Genomic DNA, 20531 nt, shown 5'->3' with positions numbered 1-20531 from the left:
ACCCGCAGCTTCAGCGGGTTTGGTCCGCGCGCGTTGCAATTGGTTGGTGGGCGGCTCGAGTATACAAAACCGCCATTTTGTATAACCGTCTCTCGCCATCGCTCGTCTTGAGAAAATCGCCCGCCAAGTTTGCGGGCGATAGCCGCAACCGCGACGTCTGCGGCAACCGAACAGAACTCCGGTCTCGTGAGTTTAGAAATAAAACAGCTGCTCTGCTACCGCGAGCGCGGATAAAAATTCCTCTGTGACTTCTTAGCCTTAAGCGGTTTTTTCGATCTCGCCCTAGCCATAGATAAAAATATCATTAAAAAATAATTTGTCATTAATATTCTATTTTGATCGGTTCCGAGTAAATTATATAAATATTCAAATTGTAGATTATAGGATATCCTATTGGAACTGTTCTGTACATATTTTAAAATATCTTCAAAGTTACGATCAAGAATACCAATGTATCTTGTAGACTGTATCCTTGGAGGACATTATTTAATGCACCTGCTTGACGCAAAGGTTATCTGGAAGAGATTTCGCGTTTAGATTATTTATGTAAGACGGTCTTATCGTCTTTTGTATCGCTTTTTTCATAACATGGTAATTTATTAACGCCGTAATATCCAAAGAGTCGCCATGGTATTGCAACTTTCACGATAAAACTAATAAAATAATAATAATATCTTGCGACATTTTTCACACACGGTTCCATCTGATCCCAAATTAAGCTTGTACAGAGCTTCTACTATGGAAACCAGACAACTGATATACTACATATACTATTTTTCTTTTGTAAATACATTCTTATATAGATAATTACACCAAAACTCAGGATAAACAGACATGTTCATACACCAATATCTGTCCTGGGTGGGAATCGAACCCTCAACCTTCGGCATGAAAGGCAAGCATCCACCAACCACGAAAACCGGCTCGTAACCCGCCAAACTAAGAATTACACATCATTAATACATAGAAAAACAAAGATGTTAAATCGGCATTCGCATTTTAGTTTTTTTATCGGAGTCATTAATCCTAAAAATCGAGATAGAACTAAGATTTTAATGATACGTCATTTGTGAAAATTAGTTTATTCTTCTTAATATAGTTAGTAATATATAGTATCACTATTTACTATGACCAACTGGCAGAGATGCATAAATTTATAAATACCCAATTTGATCAAAACGTAATCTCAAATTACTATTAATTTATTAATTAAAAAAATAATATTACTCATTGCTAATTTATATAGACGTTAAATAAAGCTTTGAGTTAAAAACACGGTGCACATGTCGGATGAAATACTGTAAAACACATGATTATCTAACAATATTGGATTGAATCAGTCTGACGAAATAAGCTCTAGAATTTCTCCTGAAAAGGACTTAAGCTAGGCGGTGTGACATAGGCCTTATTTTACCCTTCAAGCGAATACCGACATACAATGCCAATATTCTGTACACACGTACTCTTATCTAGCATTGTAATAATTACTTCCTTAGTAATATTATTAATGTGTAAGTTTGTTTGTTTGTTACGCTTTCACTTAACTATTCAACCAATCATCATGATGCGTAAACATTGTTAAGGGTCCAGAAAAGGACATATGGTACCTAATACCCTCCTTAGGAGCGCGAAAAGCCGCGCGTGAAAACTGGTACAGATTATATTGATGCTACGTTGTGTAGTGCGCGTGCACCACCAGTGGCCAATTGGGGTTTGTGTGGTACACGTAATCAACCATCAGCAATATCCGTTAGAGATCTCAATTAAAAGATAAGTTTATCTATGTAGACATATACCATCGTTTATACATGGTATAATTTCAGTTAAATTATATATACAGTATAGTATGTTTTTATAATCGAATGTTATCGAATAGACAGTCGCTTATACTATACAATATATAACTATTCAAGAGTGAGTCAGATATTGCGTTTTTCTACGAATGGAATTGATTATGGCTATCGAGTTCTCTACGTATTTTTCTCATCCTTGAATATTTGCTAAGATCAAATAAGGTCACGGACGAGAGTGGAAGGCGGGACTTAGAGTTCCCTATGAGTGATAAAAATCAGGACACGATAACAGAATTATCGCACTTGGAAAGAAGGAACGAGTTCAAATCCAATTTTCTTTTTGAAAATTGAACTAAATCATTATTTCGGTTTCAACCCAATTTAGGTCATTTTCATTCGTATCTAGTATCGAGATATTTAAATGAACGCGTGAACATATATTCACGAGCACAGTAGGGACGGGCGAATAGATCAGCGGTGCTATATTGTAAGAACTCACTTCATCACTCATCCGTGAAATGTCGACAACCGACTTATGGTGATACACTATTTTGATGCCTGTATTTTTTTTTATTATTATAATGGTCAATGTCGCATATCACTTTCTGATATTTTACGATCGTTATCTGCGGTGAGTTTCGAGTTTGTTCTTACATAATACAATTAACGAATATCTTTATCAATTTGGTTAAATAATAGCAATAAATTATAATATCATAAATACGAGTGTAAAGTGTAAAACCTTCCCCTCAAAAAGTGGAGAGGAGGCCTTTAGCCCAGCAGTGGGACATTCACAGGCTGTTACGGAAAAAATACGAGTGTGATTATGTTTGTTTGTCACAATTTCAAGTTTTAACTGCTACAGGAATCATTATGATTTTTTCCATACACCTTATCTGGGGCACAAAAAAGGACATACCGTAATTAGCATCCAATCACACGCGGGCAGCGAAGCATCTTGCGTAATCAATACAGGTAATACAATCAAAAAGTTATTGGAATCTTTCTATCGAGAATTATTAATACTTAGTTAATGTTATAAAAACAATATAATCTGTTAAATGTATGTATGTTGTAATGTATGTGTTGTATGACGATATCTCCGAGGTATTTTTAAGTAGAATGACGTCATTATTACTTACGTCATAGCATTTATGCCATCATATTTTAAAACACCGAGTTTTCACTACTTTTATTGTCATGACTTTCACAGTCATTTTAAAAAAAGGTCCGCATACGACGTCTGACATTCCATGTTAAAACATTTTAACAAAGAAATTAATTAATTTGCCAATCTGTATATAACTACAATTAAATTTTCCAACTTTAAAATGTCTCCCTCTGTCTTCAATTTTTGGAACCAATTAAGTAGTCATTAAATATTATAAGCTGTTTAATATATAAGTGATTTATCCAGTAAATAACAATATATAACAGCCTGTGAATGTCCCACTGTTGGGCTAAGGCCTCCTCTCCTTTTTGAGAAGAAGGTTTGGAGCTTATTCCATCACGATGTTCCAATGCAGGTTGGTGGAATACACATGTGGCAGAATTTCGGTGAAATTAGATACATGCAGGTTTCGTCACCATGTTTTCCTCCACCGTCAAGCACGAGATGAATTATAAACACAAATTAAGCACATGAAAATTTAGTGGTGCTTGCCCGGGTTGGAACCTACGATCATCGGTTAAGATTCCGCGTTCTTACCACTGGGCCTTCATTTATTAGTTAAAAATTATCATCTTTAGTATATAGAATACATAACTCAATTACTAAAAGCTGATGTCGCTTGTCTATAAAATCTTTATTGCTAAACAATTTATTTCTCAAAATATTTGTTACTATGACTGTTATCTATATATGTAGTTAATAATGTCTAAAAAAGTACAAAGATGCTATAGAAACCTCAATGCGTGAGTACGACTTGCATCGACTGTTTTTCTTTACTATCGTCTAGTTTCGATATTTCTTTAACATTCATACAGGGTTGGGCGGTTCATGAACTCTTTATAATTAAATTAATTAAAATAACATAATTACTTTAATTTTACTCAAACGAAACAATGGCATCGCAAAAATTTTGTTTATTTTTTATACTTATAACAAAGACATCAAATTATACATATGTACTATAACATATATTATTTTTATTTTACATATACCATCGTTCATATGTATATAATATAATAATTATATGGATAGATATATAAAAACTTGATTGTCTCAAGTATAAAAAGTTTTCCGGAAAAATAGAAAATTCTACATTACTTTGCATGCAAATGCGGCCTTATCACTAATAGCGATCTCCTATCTTTGGTATAGTATGATTGCACTTACGTTCTTTGTAATAGTGCAAATATGACCCTATTTTTTTACAAATGCCATTTTTTATAAAACTGTATGACAGACAAATGGACCATTAGGCGGTAAGTAGTCAATGCCGCGGAAAGAAATCAAAATACTTTATTCAACATTGAAGCATTACACTAGCATTGATATATACATTGGTTATAAGAAATATAATCAAGGGGGTCTTCTAGAGAGTATAAGAAAATATTCGTCAGAGGGCCCCGCTGTTCTATATTCAATTTATAATATACATTCTACTTTTAAACGTATTAAAAAGTGGATTTCTTGCGGAAGTGTATTCTCAGACAGACAAGAAACACTATAACACTGTGAATGGCGAACCGGAAGTTCTCGAAGAGCTTGTCATAAGCGAAGTTTATAATGAAGAAGATAATTAAGCCAGAGAAAGTTTGCAAAAACAACGATGTTAAAAAAATGCCGTGTAAATTAAAATGTTGCCTTATTGTAAAAAAATCTAGTTGGGTGCAATACTCCTAGATTTGGTCATATTCCTTTAAACCGAAAATATAGATATTTTGTAACCAGTACAACTTTTCAAATAATTTCTCTAATAAATGTACCAAACATTAGTTTAAGATACGATACTCTCCATCTTCTTAAGGAAAAAATCGCAGCAAACACATTGCGACCAAGTTAATAACATGTGCAATCAACAAAAATCACGGTCCAAAGATAAAATTATGTTTGTAATAATATTACTTACAGCGCAACAAAGTTGTGCCATCAGAATATAATGTCAAAAAATGCGTATAGCCTAGAAATGGGCTTGCGGTTTTGATAACTAATTATCATTAGGGCCATCCAAGTACTTTATACATCTATATATGTAAAAGAAAACCGACTTTCTGACATATCAATGCAGAGCCCAAACTTCTGAGGCACCATGAATATTTGTATATATCCATGGCACCTCTTACACAGTATTTTAGTACTAAGAAAAGTTTTCAGAAAATTGAACCTCTAAGGTAGTGGTGCCCATAAAGGCGATGAAAGTTTTTATGAAAATTTCACTTTTTAACAGAGTTATAGAAATTGTTAATTAGCAATACTGAATTATGACGCAAGCGAAGGCGCGGGTAACTCTAGTCTAACAATAAATTTCATTTTAATTGTCATTTTACAAAGCTTGCGTCAAATGAAATCTATTGACAAAATTGTTAAATTAGTTATCAGTAACAGCAACAGCCTGTAAATGTTCCCCACTGCTGGGCTTAGGCCTCCTCTCCCTTTTTGAGGAGAAGGTTTGGAGCTTGTTCCACCACGCTGCTCCAATTCGGGTTGGTGGAATAAATTAGTCATACTCCTTTATATTTTTTTATATATTCCTTCTCCTCAAAAAGAGGAGAGGAGGCCTTTAGCCCAGCAGTGGGACATTCACAGGCTGTTGCGGCATACGACTCCTTTATAATAAGGAGTATGACTATATCCATTTAAGTATAAAAATTAAATATTTGTTCCTGTACAGCAGTTTAATTCGATTTTGAATTATCGTTCTCGCGGTTCATTTAAAATTGATTCAAAATCGGTAACCAAGATGGCGGAAAGTGAAAAAATTCATGACGCTATCAGTCGACTTCTAGCGAAAATACGAAACACTACATAGATAAACGAGCACGCTGGCGCGGTTAATACTGTGATAAACGATTTAATTCGACTCGTATTAAAACTTAAAAGGTAGCAAAGACTTATTGAACCGAAATTATATAGGTCATCTGATGATAAGTGTTCGCCAGTGTCTATGTACATTGGCGCTGTAATAAATATAAACCGTTCCTGAGATCGCCAATGTGCCACCAACCTTGGGAACTTGTGCACACTGGCTGAATCACCCTTCAAACCTTACCACAACAACAATATGTATTGCCATTTAACGGTAGAATATTTGATGTATATATGTAGTACTATAGTATACTGGTGGTAGGGCTTTGTGCAAGCTCGTCTGGGTAGGTACCACCCACTCATCAGATATTCTACCGAAAAACAGCAATACTTGATATTGTTGTGTTCCGGTTTGAAGGGTGAGTGAACCAGTGTAATTACAGGCACAAGGGACATAAAATCTTAGTTCCCAAGGTTGGTGGCGCATTGGATATGTAAACGATGGTTGACATTTCTTACAATGCCAATGTCTAAGAGCGTTGGTGACCACTTACCATCAGGTGGCCCATATGCTCGTCCGCCTTCCTATTCTATAAAAAAAAAAAAAAGTAGTGCCTACCCAGACGAATTTGCACAAAGTCCTACCACATACAGCACAAAAAGTCATTGTTCCTGCGCCTAAAATCTTTCTGACCATATCGGATTCGCCGTCCAATCGGATTATCAAATTGAGGAATAGAAGTGCTTGCGGTCATATTTGTGCACTATATGTAATTAATACCGTGCAGTTGGTTAGCGTCGCTTAAGATTGGCGGTGGCCGAAATCGGTAAGGTTTCAATAGTAAAATTGATGAATTTAGTAATAATATCGATGGTAAATTCATGTTATGTAAAGGTTCTTTAATGCAGACGAAGCCAGTTACAACAAGCTAGTTAATATATTCCGATGTGTAGCGTAATGAAATGAAATCGACCATAATTTCGGGTATGCTAATTGCATCGTATAGGCTATGAATATTAATATCATGTGTCAGTGCTTAAGAGCATGCTGTAGAAATTGTTTGCTAAGGACATAAATCATATCTGGTAATTAGTAACAGCCTGTGAATGTCTCACTACTGGGCTAAGGCCTCTTCTTCCTTTTTAGAAGAAGGTATGGAGCTTATTCCACCACGCTGCTCCAATGCGGGTTGGTGGAATACACATGTGGCAGAATTTCTGTGAAATTAAGCACATGCAGGTTTCCTCACAATGTTTTTCTCCACAGTCAAGCACGAGATGAATTATAATCACAAATTAAGCACAAGAAAATTCAATGGTGCTTGCTCGGGTTTGAACCTACGATCATCGGTTAAGATTCACGCGTTCTTACCACTGGGCCATCTTGGTACTAGTAATATCTGGTAACTACTAGATAGTAAATAATTTTACTGGAGGCAAGGGCTAGGTAGATCGACTTTATAGTACGACAAATTCGAAAATCCATAAAAAACCTGGAAATCCACAACAGCGCAATTTTTGAGACATTTCCTGCCTCGCACAACCACCATGTGGAACCAGCATTCGTTGGCGACTTTTCCGAACCGAAATGACAAGGCCGGCAACGCACCTGCAAGCCCTCGGGTTCTGCAGGTGTCTATGGGCGATGGTAGTCGCTTTCCATCAGGTGAGCCTCCTGCTCGCTTGCACCCTCTTACATAGAAAAAAAATAATACACCGCCTTGCAAAACGTCTGTCGGATTATTGCGGGATTAGTATCGATTAACACAGATACAAGAGTATATTATGTATATATAGGTGTATATGTATACATATAGGTATAAGTGCTCACCGTGCGGTGTATTGACGGAGTGATGAGTTATTAAAAAAAAATAACCATCAGGTTGCCCATTAGCTTCGTATCGCCAAATATGACAATATGACAATATCGCCAAAGTAAACAAGAAAATATGCTTGTCCGGAATTCTCATGTACCAACTATTTAATTATTATTTATCATCTGATGGGTTTTTCCTAACCGATTTCGGCCAGGGCGCCCAATCTCAAGAGAGATCATCCAACTGCGTAGGATATATTATAAAGCATAATCGTGAACCCAAACACTGCACTCTCTATTCCCACACTCTCATAATCCGGTGGGACGGCCATCTGACACGACAAAGGGTTCAGGAGTAGGATAAAAGGCTTTACGGTCTTTCCGAAGCACGGGAGTGTACACCCTTCGAAATTCCAGGCTGCTACTAAAATGCGTCGACATAAAAACAAAATATTTTTTATTGGCTCAACATGGCGTTTGAACCCAAGACTACTAGACCAACGAGGCAGTCATTTATTATGTAATAAATAGACAACTAATACATTCTATATATCACTATATCTATTTAAGACAAAGATATAGTGATGTTAAAAAGAAAGCTGTGTTCTCATAATTTATAATTTTTATACAAAAACAAGTATGCATGTGCATACTCATAGTCGATTTTTTTTTACCGTAAATTTCTTATTTATAATTTGTAGCGAAACTTTTAATAGACGTTCAAGAAATAATAATATTCAATTCATTTCATAATATACGTACAATACAAATGGGATTATTGTATGCTTACGGAAAGTTTTTGTAAAGAAAAACATGTATCGTAAAATATTCGAGCGAACGTGAATAAAAATGACTGCTTAACACAAATTTGTTGACTATAATATTATTCAATAGTATTTCGTATTAAAAGCATAAACATTGGCCCCATAAGATGGTTAATATTTCTTTTAATGTCAATGTCTATTGGCGTTAATGATTTACCATATGCTAGCCAGTATGCCTACCTATTTTAAATAATAAAACAAAAAAAAACCTTTGATTAAATTAATTAAGTTATTTAAAAAGACTAGTGAGAGTCGAGATGGCCCAGTGGCAAGAACGCGTGAATCTTAACCGATGAACGTGGTTTCAAACCCGGGCAAGCACCTCTGAATTTTCATGTGCTTAATTTCTGTTTATAATTCATCTCGTGCTTTTCGGTGAAGGAAAACATCATGAGGAAACCTGCATGTGTCTAATTTCATCGAAATTCTGCCACATGTGTATTCCACCAACCCGCATTGGAGCAGCGTGGTGGAATAAGCTCCAAACCTTCTTCCCAAAAAGGGAGAGGAGGCCTTAGTCCAGCAGTGGGACATAAACAGGCTGTTACTGAGTGAGAGTATTAAAAGTGAATAATCCGTTTAACATAGTCTCGTCACATCATGTTCGTATATAGCCTTTTTGCTATATTTATATGAGTATATATATAGTATGCTCTTTGTTTGAGAACCTACCTTCCTAAACCATTCAACTTATTCAGTTGAAACTTTCTATAGTTAATCTTGTTCAGGTTTCTAATATATTACCGTTAAAGTGGAATAAGTGTAGCGATAGACGTATTAGATATTTGCTTACAAGAAAAATTAAGTTACTTTGTAACAGATGCTACTATGTTGCACAGCCGGTGATCACATAAAGTCGTCTTTTATTTGTTCTTAATAAATATTTTACCAAACGTTTATAAAATCACTTAAATAAGATTCTTAGATCATGAGATTTGTGTTAAAGCTTTATTTTGTATAGTGTGTGAGGGTGTGAGATGGTAGGTAGGTCCTTTTCTATACCCCTGAGGTATATGCAAAATTTAATATAAAAATATAATTAATATAATTTGTGTAACAAACAAACTCACATTTATGATAGCAAGGATTATCTATTAAACTTAAGATAGAATAAAAACTGTATTGTATCCGTACTAAGCTAGTTCATACTGATAAACTGTATTGTATCCGTACTGAGCTAGTTCATACTGATAAACTGTATTGTATCCGTACTAAGCTAGTTCATACCGATAAACTGTATTGTATCCGTACTAAGCTAGTTCATACCGATAAACTGTATTGTATCCGTACTAAGCTAGTTCATACCGATAAACTGTATTGTATCCGTACTAAGCTAGTTCATACCGATAGTAGAAGTCATGCAAGCAATGCAAAGGAATAATTTTACTGCAGTGCAGTTCATACACAGAAAGAGAAAACTTTAATAAAACGATAAGCTTAATGAAAAGCGTGCCCGTTCTTTGTCACAATTTTAATAAATATCACATGTACATATTGAAACATTGGCTAACGAAATTCAAATGCGGACAAGCAAAAATGACCTTTTCCTATACGAAACAATAGCGAAAATGCATTGATCGATTTTGCAAACCTCGTAAAGGCCGCTGATTATACAGGTTAACTACATAAAATTTCAAAATGACAAAAACGAACCTATTTTATCTTTAGAAAGTAAATCCCACAACACAGTATCACATAGTATACCATGAATCACTTTTGCGTGTCACTGTACACATATTTTAACACACTTTAATGACAAAACAAGTGAGTATTTTATTTTCGTTTTACACTCGCTCCAGATACGTCCACTGCGGACGAGTGCCGCAGACATACTGAAAACTGAATACAAGTGAATTACTGACATCCGCAAACTCATAGCAGCCTTCGGGAAAATTCGGAGTTGCGAATCATTTGAATATAACGGGGATTTATATACAGATTATCATACCGTAGTAAACATATGAACACAATATACGCTATGAACATTACTAGGTATAATTGTAAAGCTTACGTTAGTAAAGCTTAGTACGACTATTAATGGCAGGTTAATACATACATATATATAATACTAGTGCTATATCCGCGGCTTCGCTCGCGTCATAATTCAGGATTGCTAAATTATGTAAAATTTGTGTTTTACAGAAAATACACGTATATAGATAAACTTAAATTATATTTTAATATTATTAGATTACTGTACATGAACTCCAATTTTGAGAAATAGTTTTAATTGAAGCTTGGCTTTTTAAGCTCCTGGCTTTCAATAAGGTTCAACGAACAGCCAGATTCATACCAAGACTTAAAAGGCACCAGTCTAGGGTCCCCGGTCAAAAGTAATATAATTTTACTCTTACCGCTTCGGAAAGGAGGGGCCTCAAATTTTAAAGTGCTTAGAGGCCTCGGATCTCAAAATGCGGCCCTTTTGACGTATTATAACAACCGAGTCACCATAGCGGTTTCGTAGTATACGAGTAGCCGAGTAATATCGTACGTAGTATTTATAATCTCTCCTCGTTGCAGTCGGAAAGCTTAACATGCGTCTAATAACCATACGTGTCTAACGTAATAATATGTATCTTACTAAATTGTAATTTATTATTAATGACTGTGTATTTAAATTATTTTTCACAGAAATGGAGCGTCGTTTTTTTCCGAAATGAGTTTGCTGTTGGTCCTATTGGTCTGAATAGCGTCACCAAGACAAATTTATAGGAGTATAAACGATAAATATCACATAAAATCACTAGAAAAACATTAATCATTTCATAATGTACTAAGAAAGGAATTTGTAATATTTGGATCATAAGGTGGGCACTGCAACCCTTCAACCTTCAACTTCATCCAATCGACCCATTCAGTGTCATTATATTTAGAACACACAAGACAAATAAATATGGTCATATATGTTAAAGCGATAAACAAATGAATTTGTGTTTATAATTCATCCGTGCTTGACGTTGAAGGAAAACATCGCGAGGAAACCTACATGTGTCTAATTTCATTGAAATTATGCCACATGTGTATTCTACCAAAGCGCACTGGAGCAGCGTCGTGGATTAAGCTCCAAACCTTCTCCGCAAAAGGGAGAGGAGGCCTTAGCCCTGCAGTGGGACATTAATTTATATTATAAATTAACAGGCTGTTACTGTACTGATAAACAAATGTCACACTGAAAACGTACGTCAGAGAACTATCAGAACTAGTATATTTATATTTACTTATACCAAACTAGCTGGTAACACGTAAGTATACTCACAACATAAAATGCTAAGTGAAGGTCTCATCATTACCTAATATCCAGTTCAAGCCTTGAAAGTATACTCAATACTGAATCGTTTATTGCATCCCACAATGTGTACTTAGGTAAGCTTGAGACCATTATGAACCCTTTTGAATGCTGAACATAAACGATAAGTGTGTGCTATTTTTATTATGAACGCAACATTTATGAAAGGCTTTTTCGAAATTTAAAAATTTAACGGTAGAAAAGTAGGGCGAAGTGTATATGTACGAAGATGAACAAAAAACCGTTTTTAGAAATTTGTACTCTAAAAGAAAAAAGAGAGGCAAAATTTGTATGAAAAATTAATGATCATAATTAGATTTACTTAATTTCAAGTATCTCATAATGTTTTTGAATATTTACTAGTTTTAGAAGACAGTTTTTTAATTTTCAATTTAATTCTATTTCTATATTGCGAACTTAAGTAAAAGATATATATATATATATATATATATATATATATATATATATATATATATATATATATATATATCTTTTTAAATTCTCCCTTTAAGCATTTTTTAATCTCGAATTATACAATACAATGAATTTAAAAAAATACTGAATATTATAGTGGTATAAATAGGTCAATAATTAATAAATGAACAAAAAAATAATTATAAGATAATCATTAATAGTATTTCATTTCGAAAATAAACTGTAGTCTGTAGATTGTTAATTAATAAATTACTTCGATATTCGTAACAGACGGTAACAAAGCTGTTTTAAGATGGCATACGTTTATTTATTTCTTTGTTGTCGTGTTTCAAGTTTGGATGGAAGCCAAATGGTATGTTCCAATTGTCGATATAAAGATCAACGTCTGTGAATTGATTCTGAAGTAGAGTAAGGCATGTATGTAATTAGATGTTATTAATTCATTCTCTTATTTATTTTACGATTTACAAGATAAAATAAGCTATTACCACTGTTTCGAAAAGTAAATTCTACGGACAAGAACTGGTGAAAAAGTTAATATTTTGATCATTTTATTGAGTCAATTATGATTAAGCCTACGTGATAAATAACAAATATTAATTACTTACTATTAGTCATCTGAACAATCTTTAATACGCTTAATAGTAATACGCTTTATTTATTTTGATTTGCAATAGGATTATTTAATCGGGTAAGCTTAGTTAGGAATTCGAAATTTAAAAAAAAAACACATCTGGGCAAAGACTTCTCTTCTTGAGAAGGGTAGAAAAGTAGAAGCTTATTCCTTATTTCATTATCATGAGATGAATTGTATCTTCTATAATATACTTATACAAAGCTATATTCAGTTCATAATCACGCCGTCTAACCAAAAGGATATCTCATCTCTACAGGATTACTTAAGCTTATTCGTATGTCACCAATTATAGAAAAAAGCAAAAGAAGTTTTCAGGATGACAGGTCAAGAGAAAAATAAAATCCAAGTTTAAAGGTAAGGGTTTTGAACCAAAATGGTATTCATTGTTATGATACTCGATGATTAGTATCAGTTTTGATTATAAAACATTTGATCACAATTTCATAACTGTCTTTAATCGCAAATGATGATTGCTAGTTAATGGCGTCGGGGACAGCTAAGTAAATATTGGTTATAAGGCAGTTTAATTTAGTGTATAGACGCGCATAAATTTTGTCACCAAAATAAAAACGACAAATTATAGACCACGATCTACTTTCATTTGCCTAATAATATTATTACTTTTGATCTATTTATAGCGCCTAATAATTATAACTTTATATGTTCATTAAAGGTTATTATTACACAATTATGAAAAAGGTTTTCGGAGTGAAACTCTTTGGGCGCGACGAGAATAAAAACGACCTTGATAATCTTTCAAGATCGATTTTAATGTATCGTATGATAAATATGGCTTCTGACATTCAAAATGCGTTTTTTTCCGAGTATTTTCAATTACTATTCGATGTACCCAATATTTCGTTGGCCCTGATCTCTAATCAATATTCAGATCTGAAACTCCCATGATTAATCTTTTAAGACAATTTTATCTTATTAAGCTTCGAAATACAGATACAAACGTCGTCGATATTCAGAACACTATTGTGTCACAAAATGAAGAATATTATTCCTCATCCTCTATACATTCCTCCTATTAATCTTATATCATGTCGAGTCAATTTTAAACTTGCTTATTTGTCTTTAATCCCTCTTTGATAGGGGCAAAGAATACTTGGGGATTTTCTTTTCTTCATCGTGACAATCTTGTCAGAGCGGTCGTGGTCGCCATGAAGTATTATGAATTATTCTGCGCAGAAGTTATTCGCATCACGAGCCTTCGCTATATGTCCCTGTTAGTGGTGAGTCTGGTGCATTCATGCAAAGGACCGCCAACAGTTGTTTTTATTTGGTCGGTCCATCGCATGGGCATCCTTCCACGTGGTCTGATGCCATCCACCTTGCCTTGAATAACAAGGCGCTCAATGGAGTCATTTCCTTGCCAGGAGACGTGTCCAAAAAATGTTAGTATGCGCTTTCGAACCAGCGCCAAAAGACGCTGTTTGATGCCGAGTTCTTGAAGAATGGAGATATTGGTGCGAAATTCGGTCCACGAAACTCTTAGCATTCGTCTCCAGCACCACATCTCCAGAGCATCGATCTTCTTTTTTTCGACCTGCCGCAAAGTCCATGTCTCCGCAGCGTATAGAAATATGGGGAAAACAAGCGTTTGTACGAGTCGGATCATGGTTGCTTTGGTAATGTTTCTGTTCCTCCATATTTTCTACATACTTGGGGATAGTAGTGAATAAATGCTAACTGCTCGCTCGCTTTTTAAAACGTTCAAAAATACATCTGTATGCTAAAGGATATATAATACAAAACCAAGGCATTTTTAATTGCACACCTTGGAAATCTAGGCCATTTGAAATATTAAACAAAATATATATTTTTATTATTGTATTATACCTATAATTATAAAATATGAGATAAAAAATTCCGCTGAGTTCCTCTCGCCAGTTCATCAATAAGCAAGTGTAACGCTTCTTTATTGAATAAAGATTGACTTACGACTTTTTTGGCTTTTACACTATACTTGTACAGTGAATCGAAAAATCTATTTCCAAACCAGCTGGCAGTAGTTGACATATTATTCATTACTATTTTAGATGATGTAATTCAGTGTGACGCGATCTTGTATTACCTAATTTACTATTTATAATACTAAGTATCAAGTACGTTATTTATTGAGCTCGAACAAAAATTGATTTTCTTGAACACGATTCGAAAATATATTTTTCAATGAATACTATGTTTAGACCTTATTACAAATACTTAATAGATACGAGTAATGTTTTATTTATAATCTATAATTGGTAAACATTTTATTATGTTATATATAATATTTCATCCAAATCGGTCCGCCATTTAAGAGGAGTTAGGTGACAAGCATACGTATATATAATTATATAATATATATATAATTTGAAAACCCAATTAGACCCGATAGGTGGCGCTGCTGTCGGCATGTCACCAAATGAAAAAATGTCTGTCTGTATGGCAGGACGACGTCTACCGGGCTCGCTAGTACACTACTTTCACTTTCAAAGTTTATGGATGAATCTGGCATTACAACACTCAAAAAATACTAGTCGCGAGTTAGTAAATAAATAAATACGATACATGGCTCTATGAAAATACCAACAAATAAGAAAAAAATAAACATCATAATTTAAAATTGTCGATACCTATGAACAAGTCATTTTTGTACCATAACTTGATATTTCTTAAAATATTACAGAGTAAATGATTAATCAAACTCATTATTTTTTAATTGTGATCACATTGCTAGTATTATATTTATTGACAAGCGTTGTACCCTTATGTACCCTTGACAAAACTAGCGGGTAGCAATGATCACAAAACTTTGCCAAGCAAACATAAACTGCATGAAATGATTTTGTTTTAAGTAAATATTTCCTATCTATTGTGAGGTATTGAAGCTAGCTGAGATATAGCTAATCCAACCTCATTATTAGACAAGACTACACGAATATGACTGGAGTTACATAGTGGACCCTAGGTAGCGCAAGTTCCGGAGCTATACTCCCCTTATAATGAAATAAATGAAAAAGAATGTTACATTGTATGTGTGTCTTCTATGCGTTCCTCTATAAGTTCCTATACTTCCGACTGGGATTTAACTTTGGTAATCAATTCTACGTAAGTCCGCAAAGGTTCTTGGCCAAAAAAATATTTCGTATTTTTTGTTTTCAATACAAAGTCGATGACCGATTAAGCGATCATTGGCATTTCAAACGAACTTCGTATTAAGCATGTGTTTTGAAAAATAACTGGCTGACGAACGGCACGATATTAAAACATTTATATTTGGCATCGAGCTCGAGAATTCACTACTTATAGATGTTTCAAGGTGTAAATAAAATCTGAGGACTTTTCCATCATTAACAAAAATATCTAAAAACGTATTTTTTTCTTACAAACATGTAAACTGGTAAATGATCCACGTGAGGGTAGTTTCCCACAGACATTAGCACTGCAAGAATTATTAACCACTCCCTGCCACGTCAATTGGTGCATTGACGCCAAGCTGAGAAGAGAACTAAGAAGTAATGTCCCTCGTACCAGCTATATGATATCCTTATTTCATAATTTATGATCATGCAGAACTAATATTATAATAAATGATGATTATGCTGAACCGAACGGTTTCCAGTTACAGAGAAACTAATTTCTGTAAATTTAATTATTTAATGACCAATGGCCTCTTAGAAGAACATGTATAACAAACTTTACTTTATTTCATTAAAAAATAAACGGTTACTTTTACACAGGCAATTGAACAAAAGTTAATCAAATTGTCTAAAATGGCTTCCTTATAACTAATAGCGATCTCGTTAAGTCGAGTGTAAGGAAAAAAAAATTGACACATATACAACTTTCTAAGTTTAAAGTATATAAACCTAAAAAAATTGTACATATAACAAAAAACCATAAATTTTCAACTTAAAAAAGTTATTACATTCTAAAGCTGCAGATGCAAAACCAATTGAAATGAATAATTATTACTTTTTAAAAATAATAATAAATTAAGAAAAAAAAAGATTGATGATAAGTACCCTTATATACTAAATATGAGTTTTAAGTTCAATACATAAATTTCTCGCATGTTCTCCCGTGTCCCAGTTCTGTTCTTTCAATTCATTCAAAAATGAATGAATAATTTTCAAACAAAACACGTTTCTCGTGAACACGAACGAATTTATTTAAATTATGCTATTCTTAATGTGTTATCACATGTTCGTAGCGAATAATTATTTAATAAAATGTCTTATGATATTTAGGCATATATGTTAGCTAAGCGTTCCGGTTACGCACGGGATAAGAAATCGTACTTAGTGAGCGTCTACGTCGCGTAAGGAGTATCTATGCTAAATTTCAAATCAATCAGACTTATAGTTTCAGAGATCTCGTGATTTATTAACAACAGTGTTCTTTTTGTTCATAATTAATATACATATTATGAATGTCTTTATAAATAAATAACTATTTTTATTAAAAAGATTACAACTGTAGAAGAATTAAATAAATGGTGATACAATAATAATTCAGGATTGGCCTATTTTATGACGAAAAATGAATTGGATATCCGAAGTCTCCTTCGAGGTTAGCTCCAGCGTATTTCGATAGATATATATTTAGTACTCACCAACACATATCAAAAATCCATATAACTATCGTTGTATGCACTGATCACACATTTTCACATAACACGAAACGATTTGTAAGCGATATTAACACAAGTGGCCTTTTCCAGTCGTATTTCGAATTGAATTCCTACATTAAAATAGGAATTTTCAACAGTCCGGGCTGCGCGAGCGCCGGACGGAATTTAGAGCGGACGGGAACACAAGACATACGCGCTATTTATATTTTGGCTGGGCGAGATTCGTAAGCCAATGTAAATTGACCTATGCCATCACACTTAGGACGAGAGTACAAGAATTTAATTACAATTTAATTCCATTTTCAAATAATGTTTTATAATCAAGTGATTATAATAAATACTTTTACACTTACATCTTAGCCACTTCTTATCTTTGGATGTAAAAAAAGTATATTTGAAGTTTTAAATTAGTGTACATATCAAATTATTGTTATTATATTCTTAATTCAAATGCAGGAATAAAAACGGTAAAATGGACCTGTGTGTGCTATTTCCAATTTTTACGCGTGTATTCTTTAAATGTTTCAAGGCCGCACTTATAAACGCTGTTTTATTAAATACAGGTTTCTCTTTCTGTCATTTTTGATTTCACATTTGAAAAAACGAGACACATTGTTTACTTAACACCAGCTAAAAACGTTTATAAATAAATTCTTATAGTCAATTTATCACATTACTTTGGTATATTACTGATGGTTATTGCGAAACATTGTCAATGCTATGTTGTTTTTACAATTTGAAATTAAAATTTGATTTATATTTTTAATTATAACTGTTAATATCCTTCAATATTAATTTATGTATTTCAAATAAAAAACCAACACTTTCAAATCATCTGATAAAAAAAAATATTACTGGTGGTAGGGCTTTGTGCAAGCTCGTCTGGATAGGTACCACCCACTCATCAGATATTCTACCGCAAAACAGCAGTACTTGGTATTGTTGTGTTCCGGTTTGAAGGGTGAGTGAGCCAGTGTAATTACAGGCACAAGGGACATAACAACTTTGTTCCCAAGATTGGTGGCGCATTGGTAATGTAAGCGATGGTTACATTTCTTACAATGCCATGTCTATGGGCGTTGGTGACCACTTACCATCAGGTGGCCCATAAACTCGTCGGCCTTCCTATTCTGTAAAAAAAAAAAAAACAAAATTAACGTTCCTTTAATAGCACGGCACTCATTTGTTTGAAATGTATACACTACGCTTAAGTTTTATAATAATCTCTGTCTAAAAAGTCTTTTCAAACGGTAGCTCAAGATATATTTGATGCTCACCATAATGTTTCGTTAAGACACAAAATATTCAAAAGCCCCAGACTTCCTAATTGAAAAAAGGTACAAATGATTGTTCTAATTATTTAATTAAAACCAAGCATCGTATTAAGCTGATTTTAAACATTATATAATATTTCATATTCCTTGGTTTTTGAAATGTTACGTGACGAATAAAATACATTGTAATTTACCATTAAGTAACTCATCATTAGCAAGTCTCCTCTTGTCGTGCATTAGAATGACTGTACAACTTACTGACAACAACTTGTGACATATCAGCTTTAAAATACTACCAGCTGTTAAGCGCGACGTCGAGATGAGCCGTAAATGATTAGTAAGGAGGTTTTCGTACGGCGATGACATAGATACCGCATGATGGACGGGACGTGCAATATGGCTACGGGGGCTTGTCATATATTTAGAATTTTGTTGTATTTCATTCAAATTATAAGTATTGCGAAATAGTACGATTTTGTATAAAAATAAGTGTTTTATTTTTCAAATCGGTAATTGGATTTAACACAGCATTTAGTTTGTTGAAAATATTTAGTTCCTCTGTTATTATCAAAGAAATTTAATTTAAAAACGGCCAGTCATTCTAATGTCAAGATAACCGTCCGTTTGTAAGGGCTCCTTATAGTGCATGTCTTTGCACAATCATTCAGTACCTATTTGGTATCTGAACATACATTTTTATAAGTTCACCTGTCAGTTATAGAGGAGTAGTCTTTATCCACCAATGGAATATAAACACGCTGTTATGTAACAAACCTATCTAAAAAACCTGCAATTAGTGATTAAGTGGATTCATAAATATTTCATATTAATTGTATATATATTTATGTTATTTTGTTTTTCCATATTTCATTGATTTTGTTATATTTATAATTATATCGTGATATTTTTCTGTTAACTGGTAATTGTCTTTTTAATATTTTTAAGTTGGCAACATGGTCTTTTAAAAGGGCGGCAAAGAATGTTAATATGGGGGATATATAATAAATGGCTGCCGAGCTGGATATTTGATTTTTTTTTTTATTTATAAACAGTATATACCACGAGCCTACCGCTTTTATCATAATAGTTAGTCATACATTTTAACCTCAAACTACAATTAAATTATACACGTGCTTCGTCGTCGAGATTAGTAACGTGTAAGTATTATTGAACACAATATAGTAACACATATGTGATACCACTTCCACACTATAGTTAAAAAAAAAAAAAAATTTTCCTACCCACCACCCACCACTCAAGTCAGTCTAGCTCCGCTAAGCTTCAGCCGGCAGCTCCTCATTCGCATTTTAGTGCTCAACCACTTCACTCATTCGCTCAGAACTCGCGCAAATTAGGCAAATATCATGCCGAAACGTGTTAGCGATAGTAGTTTGGAATTTATAGCAAATAAAATTACGAAAACTGGAAAAGGAAGTGAAACGTTCAATGATTAATGTTCAATCACGTGAATACATTTATATTTCACTAAGTTCGTCATCATCGTCATCACGCCTATCAGCATGTTCTTCAAGAGTATCCTCGCCAAACTTAGACAGTAAGTACTTTAACATATTACTATTTTAATTATGAAATCGATTTGAATGCATCAGAATTATCTGACTTAATATCTCGTCGCATTTATATTGTAACGACTGTAAGCGTCAAGTTTGTTTATATGCATCAGAATAGTCTGAGGGACTAGCTCGTCGCATTTGTATTGTATCGAACGTAAGCACCAAGTTTGTAATTATGCATCAGAGTAGTCTGAGGGACTAGCTCGTCGCATTTGCTTGCTCCGGTAAACGTCATATGCATCAGAGTGTTCTGTGGGAACATTTCGCTGCAATTCTATACCTACTACTCTACTTTTTA

The 20531-nt window shown here is 33.8% G+C and overlaps 1 protein-coding gene across 13 annotated transcripts in view; it reads right to left on the bottom strand.

The window, feature by feature from the left end:
- Positions 1-17540, bottom strand: part of LOC126778410 (ryanodine receptor) — a 139419-nt gene extending 121879 nt beyond the window's left edge. For all 13 annotated transcript variants that reach the window (XM_050501898.1, XM_050501900.1, XM_050501905.1 and 10 more), the window contains exon 1: positions 17368-17540. The gene's annotated coding sequence lies outside the window, so the exon portion shown is untranslated. The remainder of the gene's footprint in view (positions 1-17367) is intronic.
- Positions 17541-20531: the final 2991 nt, after the last annotated feature.

Source organism: Nymphalis io, chromosome 26 (assembly GCF_905147045.1).
Source record: "Nymphalis io chromosome 26, ilAglIoxx1.1, whole genome shotgun sequence".
In the NCBI taxonomy this organism is placed as follows: Eukaryota; Metazoa; Arthropoda; class Insecta; order Lepidoptera; family Nymphalidae; genus Nymphalis; species Nymphalis io.
The sequence above is the reverse complement of the archived record's forward strand: the minus strand, read 5'-3'. Positions and strand labels throughout refer to the sequence as shown.